At 40.9% G+C, this 10,208-nt stretch overlaps 1 non-coding gene across 1 annotated transcript; it reads right to left on the bottom strand.

The window, feature by feature from the left end:
- Positions 1 to 533: 533 nt before the first annotated feature.
- LOC138840612 (U6 spliceosomal RNA) lies at positions 534 to 640 on the bottom strand. The gene has a single exon (XR_011376164.1). It is a non-coding gene; the product is annotated as a U6 spliceosomal RNA (small nuclear RNA).
- Positions 641 to 10,208: the final 9,568 nt, after the last annotated feature.

The following is a 10,208-nucleotide window of genomic DNA, read 5'->3' on the forward strand; positions in this document are numbered from 1 at the left end:
AGTGCCATGGGTGTGGGTGTGCAATGTCTTTCATTCTTTAAAGGCTCACTCTGATTATGATGCTGAGATCAGATAGTAGATGTCAGGTCTAGAAGCAGTAGTGTGGTTAGGGGACAGCATAGGAAATGATGGAACTAGTGTAAAATGTGAGAGGGCACCTATTGCTGTTGACTTTATCATGAAGGTAAAGTTAACAATCTGGGCTGAAACACTGAGTACTCTTCCATGCTTTATTTCTTTCCAGGCTGGAATATGGCTAAGTAGGACTCACACTTCTCACCTTCTTCTGGACTAGCAGTGCTATGGTGTGAATGAGTCTCAAAAATGTGTACCTTAAAAACAATGCGATGGTGTTGCGAGGTGGGACCAAAGGGGAAGTGTTTAGGTCATGAAAATACTGTCTTCTTAAACGGATTAATGCTGCTACAAAAAGAGCTTATGGGACTGGATTCCTCTCATCTACTCTTTTCTTTTTGAGGAGGGTATCTAAATTTGACACTTTTGATCAGCCTGAATGCTCTTTTTTTTAAAAAAAAAATATGGAATGCTTCACGAATTTGCGTATCATCCTTGCGCAGGGGCCATGCTAATCTTCTCTGTATGGTTCCAATTTTAGTATATGTGTTGCTGAAGCGAACACAGCCTGGATGCTCTTATTGGAGTTTATCTTTGTTTTCTTTTGTGGTTGTTTTGTTTTCTTTTTTTAAGGAGAGGGACTAGGTCTTGAACTCTGAGTATCAACCTCATGCTTGGCTTTTTAACTTATGGCTGGCACTCTACCATTTGAGCCACACCTCAAGTCCAGCACTGGACTGCTTGATTAGAGATGTAGATTGTCAGATTTTTCTGCCTCGGCTAGCTTCAAACCACTTTTCTGCCTAGTATGGCTGCAAACCTCTATTCCCCAGAACTGAGTCTTCTGAGTAGCTGGGATTACAGGCATGAGACACGAGTGCTCAGCTTCTTACTGGAGACTTTTCTCTTATCTTATTATTATACTGTCCAGTAGTATTCTTCTTCTTGCTATATGCTTGAAGAGCAGTGTGAACACAGCAGAGTTCAAGGAGTAGGCACTCAATAAATGCTGGTAGAGCCAAATATATCTCAAATAAAGACAGCTCTTACAAAATGAAGAATTCAGCTCTATATAGTTCTGTGGTTGTTTCTTTTGAGTTTCTTCCTAGATTTCACATTTGTTCAGGACAGACAAGGTTGCCATATGAATGCACTCCTTACAGCTGAGGTACTAAGGAAGACCTGCTTGGGCCAGACCCAATGATCTGAAAACAGAATGAGAAATCTGTTCCTGTCTCATCTATTCTGGTCATAGCCATACTGTAAAAAGATGTGCAATATTTTGAAAGCATCAACTGTTTGGCATCTGTTTTAGGGAAGTTTCCAAGCACATTTTCAATGACAAAAGTAGTGTGTTATTTTCTTTTATTTTCTTGCCAAAACAATGGATTCTAAAATATAGACTATTTGGGTGGAGTCACATTTAAGCTAGAAGTATATATGTCAAAATTACAGCTGTAAGATCAAGAAGAAGGCAAGAAAGATGAGAGAAACAGGAAGACAGACAGATGTGGACATGAGGCTAGAGAAAATCCTCATTATTATAGTTGACATTGCATCTTTCTTAGGGAAGCATCCATGCAGAGCTTTTTCTATGCCTGGATTTACATATGTAGCCACATATCTTATGAGGAATAGATCAGGTTCTTTCCCAAAAAAAAGAAAGCAATATTTTCTCAGCACTGAATTCTCCAAGTGAAAATAAGAAGTGAGTAGCACCTTTATGTAGCAGCCTTTCCCTGATTGCAGTTTGGTTTTGATTTCTTTGTGTGTGTGTTTGTGTGTATGTGTGTTTGTCTGTCTGTCTGTCTGTGTATGTGTATCTGTCCATCTGTCTGCTGTCTATCTGTGTGTATGTATATGTGTGTGAGGATGCCCACTTTTCTGTCTACACAAATTTCCAGGGAGCAAGATCTCTGGAATATATGCCCTTGTCTGGTGACCTCAAATAGATCTGTGTGAAGAATAATTATCTGCCTCTACTTTGTAAACAGAGGCAGACTCATATAGGGATTAAGAGTTTGGGACTGGAGCTGTGGCTCAGTAGTATAGAAGTATAGTAGTATAGCACATACCAGGCCCTGGGTTCTATCCCCAGAAGTAAAAATGCACTAGGTATTTTCACAAAGCTTCTGGAATGACCCATTTGGTTTCTTTTCTAAAGGACTCAGGCTGGATAGACTGTAAAGGCTCATTACCTTTAATAGCCAGAGGCAGAACTAGTTCAAGTGTTGGGGGCCAATCTGAATTGAGCAGGAAAGCTAAACTAGTAGCAGATCTGAGAAATGAGGCCATGACCAGGGAGCCAGGCAAAAGATCAGAAACTGTAGGGATCCAGCCTGGGACAGTAAAATCCTAGTTATACCAGAGCTAGTGTTCATCACTAAGGTGTAACTTGGGAGGACAGGGCCAGACTGACTACCTTGTATTTACTATAAGGCTTTGTATGAGTCCTGAGACTGGATAAACAAAGAGAAATACTATTTCCATAAGCCATCATTTGCCATGCTCAAGGGAAGCCCAAGTTTCTAAGGAAGCTAGTGGACACAAGGTGAAACCAACTGAGAAAATTTACCATTAAACAAGCTTTAGCACATGTTTCCTTACTCTAGTGGCCCTTAAAGAATGAATACCCAAGAAGGAAATTGAGACTGCAGTATCACTGGTGACGTAATTGGAAGGCAACTTTTTTTATGCCAATACTGGAGCTTGAACTTGGGGCCTGGGAGCTGTCCATTAGCTTTTTCACCCAAGGCTAGTGCTCTATCACTTTAGCCACAGTTCCTGTTCTGGCTTTTTCCTCCTTAATTGGAGATGAGAGTCTCAAGGCATTTCCTTCGACTCATGATCCTCACATTGCTGCCTCTTGAGTAGCAAGCATTACAGGTGTGAGCCACTAGTGCCTGGCTAGAAACCTTTCAGCAGCATCAGTCTCTGCCATAGCTTGTTATATTCGCAAAACTCTTCAGGCTTTTCCCTATCACAGAAGCCATATCAGTTCAGTACAGCTTTACATGGGAGATGAGTGTGTCCAATCTCACATTTGTCACAAAAGCGCACCAAGGGAACAGAGACCTTATCTGTAAGAAAACTACAGCCTGTCCTTGACCAAGATCCTCCTCCCTCTGCCTCCCTCTGCTGAGATTAGTACATGTGTGCCATCACCTCTTGGTGTTTTCAAGAACCAAAAAAGGAAAATCTATTGAAAGTATAAATCTGTCAAGAACCTTCATCTCCATGAGGGGGAGCAAGGCGAGTTTCCTGTAGGACTGGCTATTTCCAGAGCACTTGCTTAGTGATAGGCATATGGCTGTGTGCTTGATCCACAATATTTTGTTGAACCTTCCTGAGCAACTCACAACTCAGATTTTAGGATTCTTTACACACTAAGATAGTGAGGCTGAGGTTGACAAGGAATTAAGGTTCTAAAACGTGGAAATGACCAAAGATCACTTAGTTTGTTAGTTTGCAGAACTAAGATTCAAGCCTAGGACAGAATGACTCCAAAATCTCTGGTTTTTGCTTCCTTCACAGGAGCCCAGGTTCTCAATAAACCAGTGCTCAGTGTTCCTTGGTCATGATGGAGAATAGACCCAACTAGCCTAGCAAAAGAGGATCAGGGTAGCAAATATCTCCAGTCCCGTTATTCTCGATTTGGGCTCAGGGTGTAGTAGGCACAAAGACAAGACTATGTTCCAATGCCATGTTAATGTGGAAGCTATGGAAGTTCAGTCCTCTGAGCTAATTCTTCAGAAGGGCTACCAAGGGGACGGAGTAGGTGGTAGGTGACTGGTGAGTAGGGGTTCATTCCTAACAAAGGACACAGTTTCATGAAACACTGAAAAATCATAAAAACAAAGCTCTTTACAACAAAAAAAAGTCTCTATTACTGACAGTTCCGTTTCTGAAGTTCAGAGACCTGACCACCAAAGGGAGACAACAGACCTAAAGTGGGGGAGGGGGCGTGATCAAAGGCCTCTCTAATCTGCTCTCTGCACCAATGATGTAGGAAAATAAACGAAAGCAAAGCAAAATAATGCCCAAAAAATGCCTTAAAGGGGAAAAAATGTTCTTTTGAGACAGGAGAAAAATTCTGGATCCCAAAGCCAAGTCTGAGTTGTCCATGTTTATGTTGTACTGTGGCTGGGGGCTATGGGGGGAAAGGCTTGGAGTCCTATTGAGGGCCCGTCCCGTTTTATGCTGCATGGCTTAATCTGTCTCCATCACTTCCCAGAGTCCAATGGGAATCAGCTTTAAATGCCAGGGCTTGACTTCAGCAGGAGGCACCCACCTCCCAAAGCACAAAATCATCCTAGCGCAGCCTCCTCCCAGGCAAGGAAACAGTCAATAAGGAAATACCATAGTTAGGCTCTTTGCGACTTGCTGGAAGTGTGAGGCGGTGCTTCATTTCCTGATCGCTCAGGTGGAAATTGTAAAAACAATTAAGAGCAATGACTAATCACCGAATCAAAGCAGGTTGCCCAACTCATTTGCAATTGTGCACTCAGTTCTGTGTGCCAACAAACAAAGACTGGGGGAGTTTATTATTTAAACCAATTAAAAGCTCTAGGCAAAGTGAGTAGTCAATTTGTGGCCACGTGGTGGGAAAACATCAGTTAGAAGGAAGAGCCTGAGGAATTTTGTGAGCAAAGAGCCAGATGGCCAAAATCAGAATGAAACACCCAGGATCACTGAAAGCAATTTCAGACGAAAAAGTGCACCTAGCAAGAATAGACTTGTGCTGGGCTCCTGCGACCACTACACAAAGGCGCACACGCGCGCGCACACACACACACACACACACACACACACACACACACACACACACACAGAGGAATGCATGCACCCAACCATGCTCAGAGTTCTAACGCACAGTAAAAGAAAAACCACAACTGTCAAAAACCCAAACGCTGACTGTTCAGCAAGAGACATTGCTAAATTTCCTGTCCACCATTTGTGCTTTTATGTATTTTAGGGCTACCTAGAGAGTTCTTAAAGGCCCAGATGATGAAAATCGACTGCCCCTCTTCCCAAATGAGGTGCACGGTCCATCTGGAGAGGGCACTCAAACTTCTCTATGAAGCTGTAGGCTATAAAACAGAAAGTGAAGAATTAAAAACTGAAGCCATTTGGTAGCAGTTATGAAAGAAAAAGAAAGAAAAGAAAGAAAGAAAGAAAGAAAGAAAGAAAGAAAGAAAGAAAGAAAGAAAGAAAGAAAGAAAGAAAGAAAGAAAGGAAGAAAGGAAGGAAGGAAGGAAGGAAGGAAGGAAGGAAGGAAGGAAGGAGGACTGAGAAGGTGGTACAGAGGGAGCAGTTACTGTACTGCAGCAAACTAGATTTACGGAAATGATGTTATGGAATAAGTCTATCCTGAAAGTTCTTGTTCACATCCACATGAAGTATTCTCCACTTGCCTTGTTTTTCTGGCCACAAGTCCTGTCCATGCCTCCATTCCCCACCCAACACCCCCACCAACCACTAACAGCCCAAGTTAATTTTTCTATAAAGCCTAAAAGAATTCTTATATCCCCACTACACATACATTTTTATTTTTGTCGCTTGTGGAGTCTGAACTCTGGGTCTGGGCGCTGTCCCTGAACTCTTCAGCTTAAGGCTAGTGCTCTACCACTTGGAGCCACAGAGCCACTTCCAGCTTTTTCGGCTTATGTGGTGCTGAGGAATCAAACCCAGGGCCTCATGCATGCAAGGCAAGCCAAGCACTCTACCACTGAGCCACCTTCCCAGCCCCTACTTATACTTCTTAACATCCTGATTCCTTTTTTATCTAAAATAAGCATTCTCATGCATTCACGATTACACAAGGAGGAACAATTGTATTTAAACCAACTGAAAAAAAATTGAAAGCTGTCAGCCAGCTGCAGCTGTCTGCTTCTAAGTTGTTTACTGCACTAAGAGTAAATAGTTTTGCATGTAAGCAAACAATATACAGTATGTCAACAAGTAAATTCAGTAAATTGAATAACAAAGAATAACAGCTGTAATGTCATTCCTTTAAAAAAAAAAAAAAAAGGAAAAGGTCTAGTCTGGTTAATAGTCCCAAAATGAATATGGCACACCTGCCAGCGTGTTGGATGGGTCAGAATTTCTGCCTTAGCTTTCTGTAAACTGTTGGCTGCAGCTGGAAAGGGGAAGAGAGGCTGCTCCGCTCTTTGGCTGGTGTTCTTTCTAGCTGGTGTTCTTTCTAAATTGTCATTTTGCTGTTGGCACTGGATCTTATCTGACAACATAACCCTAGCTCTAGAGCAGTGAGAATGAGGACAGCATGCCACATAGACTGTTTTCAGTATATTTCAAGAGGTGTGACTAAGAAATATGAGCCTTTTTGAAGACATCTCTGGAGTCCAATAGATGCAAGAATCTGTTTGAGAGCTTTGGTAGCCATGATTAACCTTCAAAATGGAATGCCATCCTTGCCACCTAGCTGGCTGTCAAGTGTGATAGATGATCTTCACAAAGAAGAAATGGGCACACCTGAGGGGTGTAAACCCCAGTCCTTCTGAAGTTAGAAGAAGTGAAGGACCTCTATGATGAAAACTTTAAAATCTTGAAAAAGGAAATCAACACAGAACTTAAAAAATGGCAAAACCTCCCATGCTCCTGGATTGGCAAGATTAACATCGTGAAAATGGCAATACTTCCCAAGGCTATCTACAAATTCAACGCGATACCTATCAAAATTCCACCCTCATTCTTCAAGGAAATAGAGGAGGCAATCCAAAAATTCATATGGAACAATAAAAGACCCCGAATAGCAAAAACGCTCCTCAACGGAAAGAACACTGCTGGAGGAATATCAATACCAAATTTCAAACTCTACTATAAAGCCATAGTAATCAAAACAGCTTGGTATTGGCATAAGAACAGACCTCAGGACCAATGGAATAGAATTGAAAACCCAGAAATGAACCTACAGACCTATAGCCATCTAATCTTCGATAAGGAAGCTAAAACAATAGAATGGAAGAAAGACAGTCTCTTCAGTAAATGGTGCTGGCAAAATTGGTTAACTACATGTAGAAAACTAAAACTAGATCCTTATATATCACCCTGCACCAGAATCAACTCCAAATGGATCAAAGACCTTGAACTCAAAGCAGACACTCTGAAAACATTACAGGATGGAATAGGAGAAACCCTAGGTCTCCTTGGCTCAGGTCGAAATTTTCTGAATAGAGACCCGGAAACACAACAAATCAAAGAAAGGTTGGACAAATGGGATGGCATAAGATTGCAGAGCTTCTGCAGGGCAAATGACATAGCTAGCAAGATCAATAGAAAGCCCACCGATTGGGAGAAGATCTTTACTAGCCATATAACGGACAAGGGTCTCATATCTAAAATATAATTGGAACTCAAAAAATTAAACCACCCAACAACAAATCCGCAAAGAAACAACTGCCCAATAAATAAGTGGGCGAAAGACTTAAAGAGAAGCTTCTCTGAAGAAGAAAGAAGGATGGCCAATAGACACATGAAGAAATGTTCAACATCCCTAGCCATAAAAGAAATGCAAATCAAAACAACATTGAGATATTACCTCACTCCAGTTAGAACAGCAAAAATCAAGAACTCTAACAACAACAGATGCTGGAGGGGATGTGGACAGAAAGGAACCTTACTTCATTGTTGGTGGGAATGTAAACTTGTTCAACCACTTTGGAAAGCAGTATGGAGGTTCCTCAAAAGACTTCACATAGATCTCCCCTATGATCCAGCAATCCCACTTTTGGGCATTTACCCAAATGTTTACAAACAAGACCACACTAAAGCTACCAGCACAACTATGTTTATTGCAGCATTATTTACCATAGCTAAGATATGGAACCAACCCAGATGCCCCTCAGTAGATGAATGGATCAAGAAAATGTGGTATATATACACAATGGAATTCTATGCCTCCATCAGAAAGAATGACATTTCCCCATTTGTTAGGAAATGGAAAGGTTTGGAAAAAATTATATTAAGTGAAGTAAGCCAGGCCCAAAGAAGCATAGGTCCCATGGTTTCCCTTATTTGCAATATCTAGTATAGGTATGAGTCAAGCGGAAAAGGTCAGATAATGTGATGTTAGGAAAATGAACCCTTAAATATGTATTTTAATGTTTTCGTTTCTTTCATGCATGTGTTTCTAACGCATTTATAAGATTATTTCTTTGTTGCTTTGTATGTCCCTCCCCCACAGTGTAACCCCCGCTTTCACTATATTTGATGTCAGTATAACATGTGGAGGAGATGGGGACAAACAAGTCTTTTAAGGATTCAGGTGGACCTGTTGCAACAATGAGAAGTACAAAATGTCATGTCAAAACCAGCTTTACAATGTCGGTGTGGGGGGGGGGGTATAATTGGGTGGGGGGAGGGGGGTAAAATTGGGTGGGGGGAGGGGGGAGGCGGGGAAGGGAAGTGAAGGGTAAACAAAGGAGGAGGCTGCAATGCTTGGTAAGAAATGTATGCATTATCCTGCCCATGTAATTGTAGCCCCTCTGTACAGTATGTTCTCAAATAAAATAAAATACAATTAAAAAAAAAAAAAAAGAAACAGCGATGTCACTTGATTTGGTCAATGGACTGTGACAGAAAATGCTATGAGATACTTCTGTTTTGCCCTGGCCTGGTAAACAAGGAAGCACGTCACTGAGATGATTTCAAGAGATGAGATTTCAAAGAGATTTCAAAGCCAGGAGAGACATGAAGCATGAGGAAGGAAAACAGTTTTATTGTATTCAGTGACTGAACTTGCAGGCGGTCCTTATTATTGCAGCATAATTTTATCTATTCTGACTACTGACAATCATAATCCAAGGCTATAGGGTTGTTAGTTGTTTTTCTTTTCCTGTAACTACAATTTCATTATTCATGGATTAGTTGAATTTTCACTAAGAAGTTATTTTAATGATTGGCATACATAATTTAGATAAATATTAAATACAGTCTTTGAAGAATATGTTGACCATTAATTCAACCCTTTAGATTCTGTAAGAATTACTTTAGTAAACTAGCACTTGGAAAGCTGAGGCAAGAGGATCGTGAGTTTGAGGCCAGTCTGGGCTAAGTAACATGACCCTAGCTCATAAACAAAAACAAACTTTTCTGACTCTCTAAGGCCCAATTTTATACTAATTAAATAACCTGCAAGTCATTTATTGTGGTTGATGTAGCTTTAGTCAATATAGGCCCAATTATATATTAATTTAAAAACCTCCAAGTTATTGTGGTTGATGTAGCTTTGGTCAATGTAGGAATGCATTCATTAAGCTTTAAGTTGTTACATATTGCTCTAAAATTTCCATTCTTTGCAGAAAACAATACAATTCTGTATACAGTGCTACTTATATCATATTCCATGTGAGAAAGGCTGCCTAGAATTTTCGTCTGAAGCAATAATTTTCTTTTCACTTTTACTTATCTAGACAGCTTTCTTTTTTTTAGACAACTGGAACTACTTTTCCAAAAGTACTAAAGAAACCAACCCAGGGTCTTGTTTATACTAAGTATTCTACTACTAAGCTGCATCTCCAGCCAAGGAACAATTTTCATTATTATCTAGGCCATCAAGGAGCTCAAAGCTGCATGGCACGGGTGGCCCATGCCTGTAATCTTAGCTACTCAGGTGGCTGAGATCTGAGGATCCTGGTTTAAAGCTTATCTGCGCAGCAAAGTCCGTGAGACACTTATCTCCAATAAATTACCAAAAAAGCCAGAAGTGGGGCTGTGGTTCAAGTGGCAGAGCATTAGTCTTTTTTTTGACAGTTGTGGGGCTTGAACTCTGGGCTTGGGCACTGTCCCTCAGCTCTTCAGCTCAAGGCAAGCGCTCTACCGCTTGAGCCACAGCGCCACTTCCTTAGAGCATTAGTCTTGAGCAAAAGAAGCTCAGGATCAGCGCCTGGGCCCTGAGTTCAAGCCCCAGGACCAGCACAGAAAGAAAAACAAAAATCTTAGACCTAAATTTATCATTATATATTTCACTTTTGTGTCAACTCCTTGCATTTGTAATACAAATAGTTCCTTGTTTATAACTATCCTTTATATATCCACATGTGCATATTATTTCATAAACTACATTGGAAATCCTAAGACATTGGCAATAGCTATTACAGGATATTTGGTATTCA

The sequence above is a fragment of the Dipodomys merriami genome, unplaced genomic scaffold, assembly GCF_024711535.1.
Source record: "Dipodomys merriami isolate MVZ:Mamm:240054 unplaced genomic scaffold, mDipMer1.0.p SCAF_3, whole genome shotgun sequence".
In the NCBI taxonomy this organism is placed as follows: Eukaryota; Metazoa; Chordata; class Mammalia; order Rodentia; family Heteromyidae; genus Dipodomys; species Dipodomys merriami.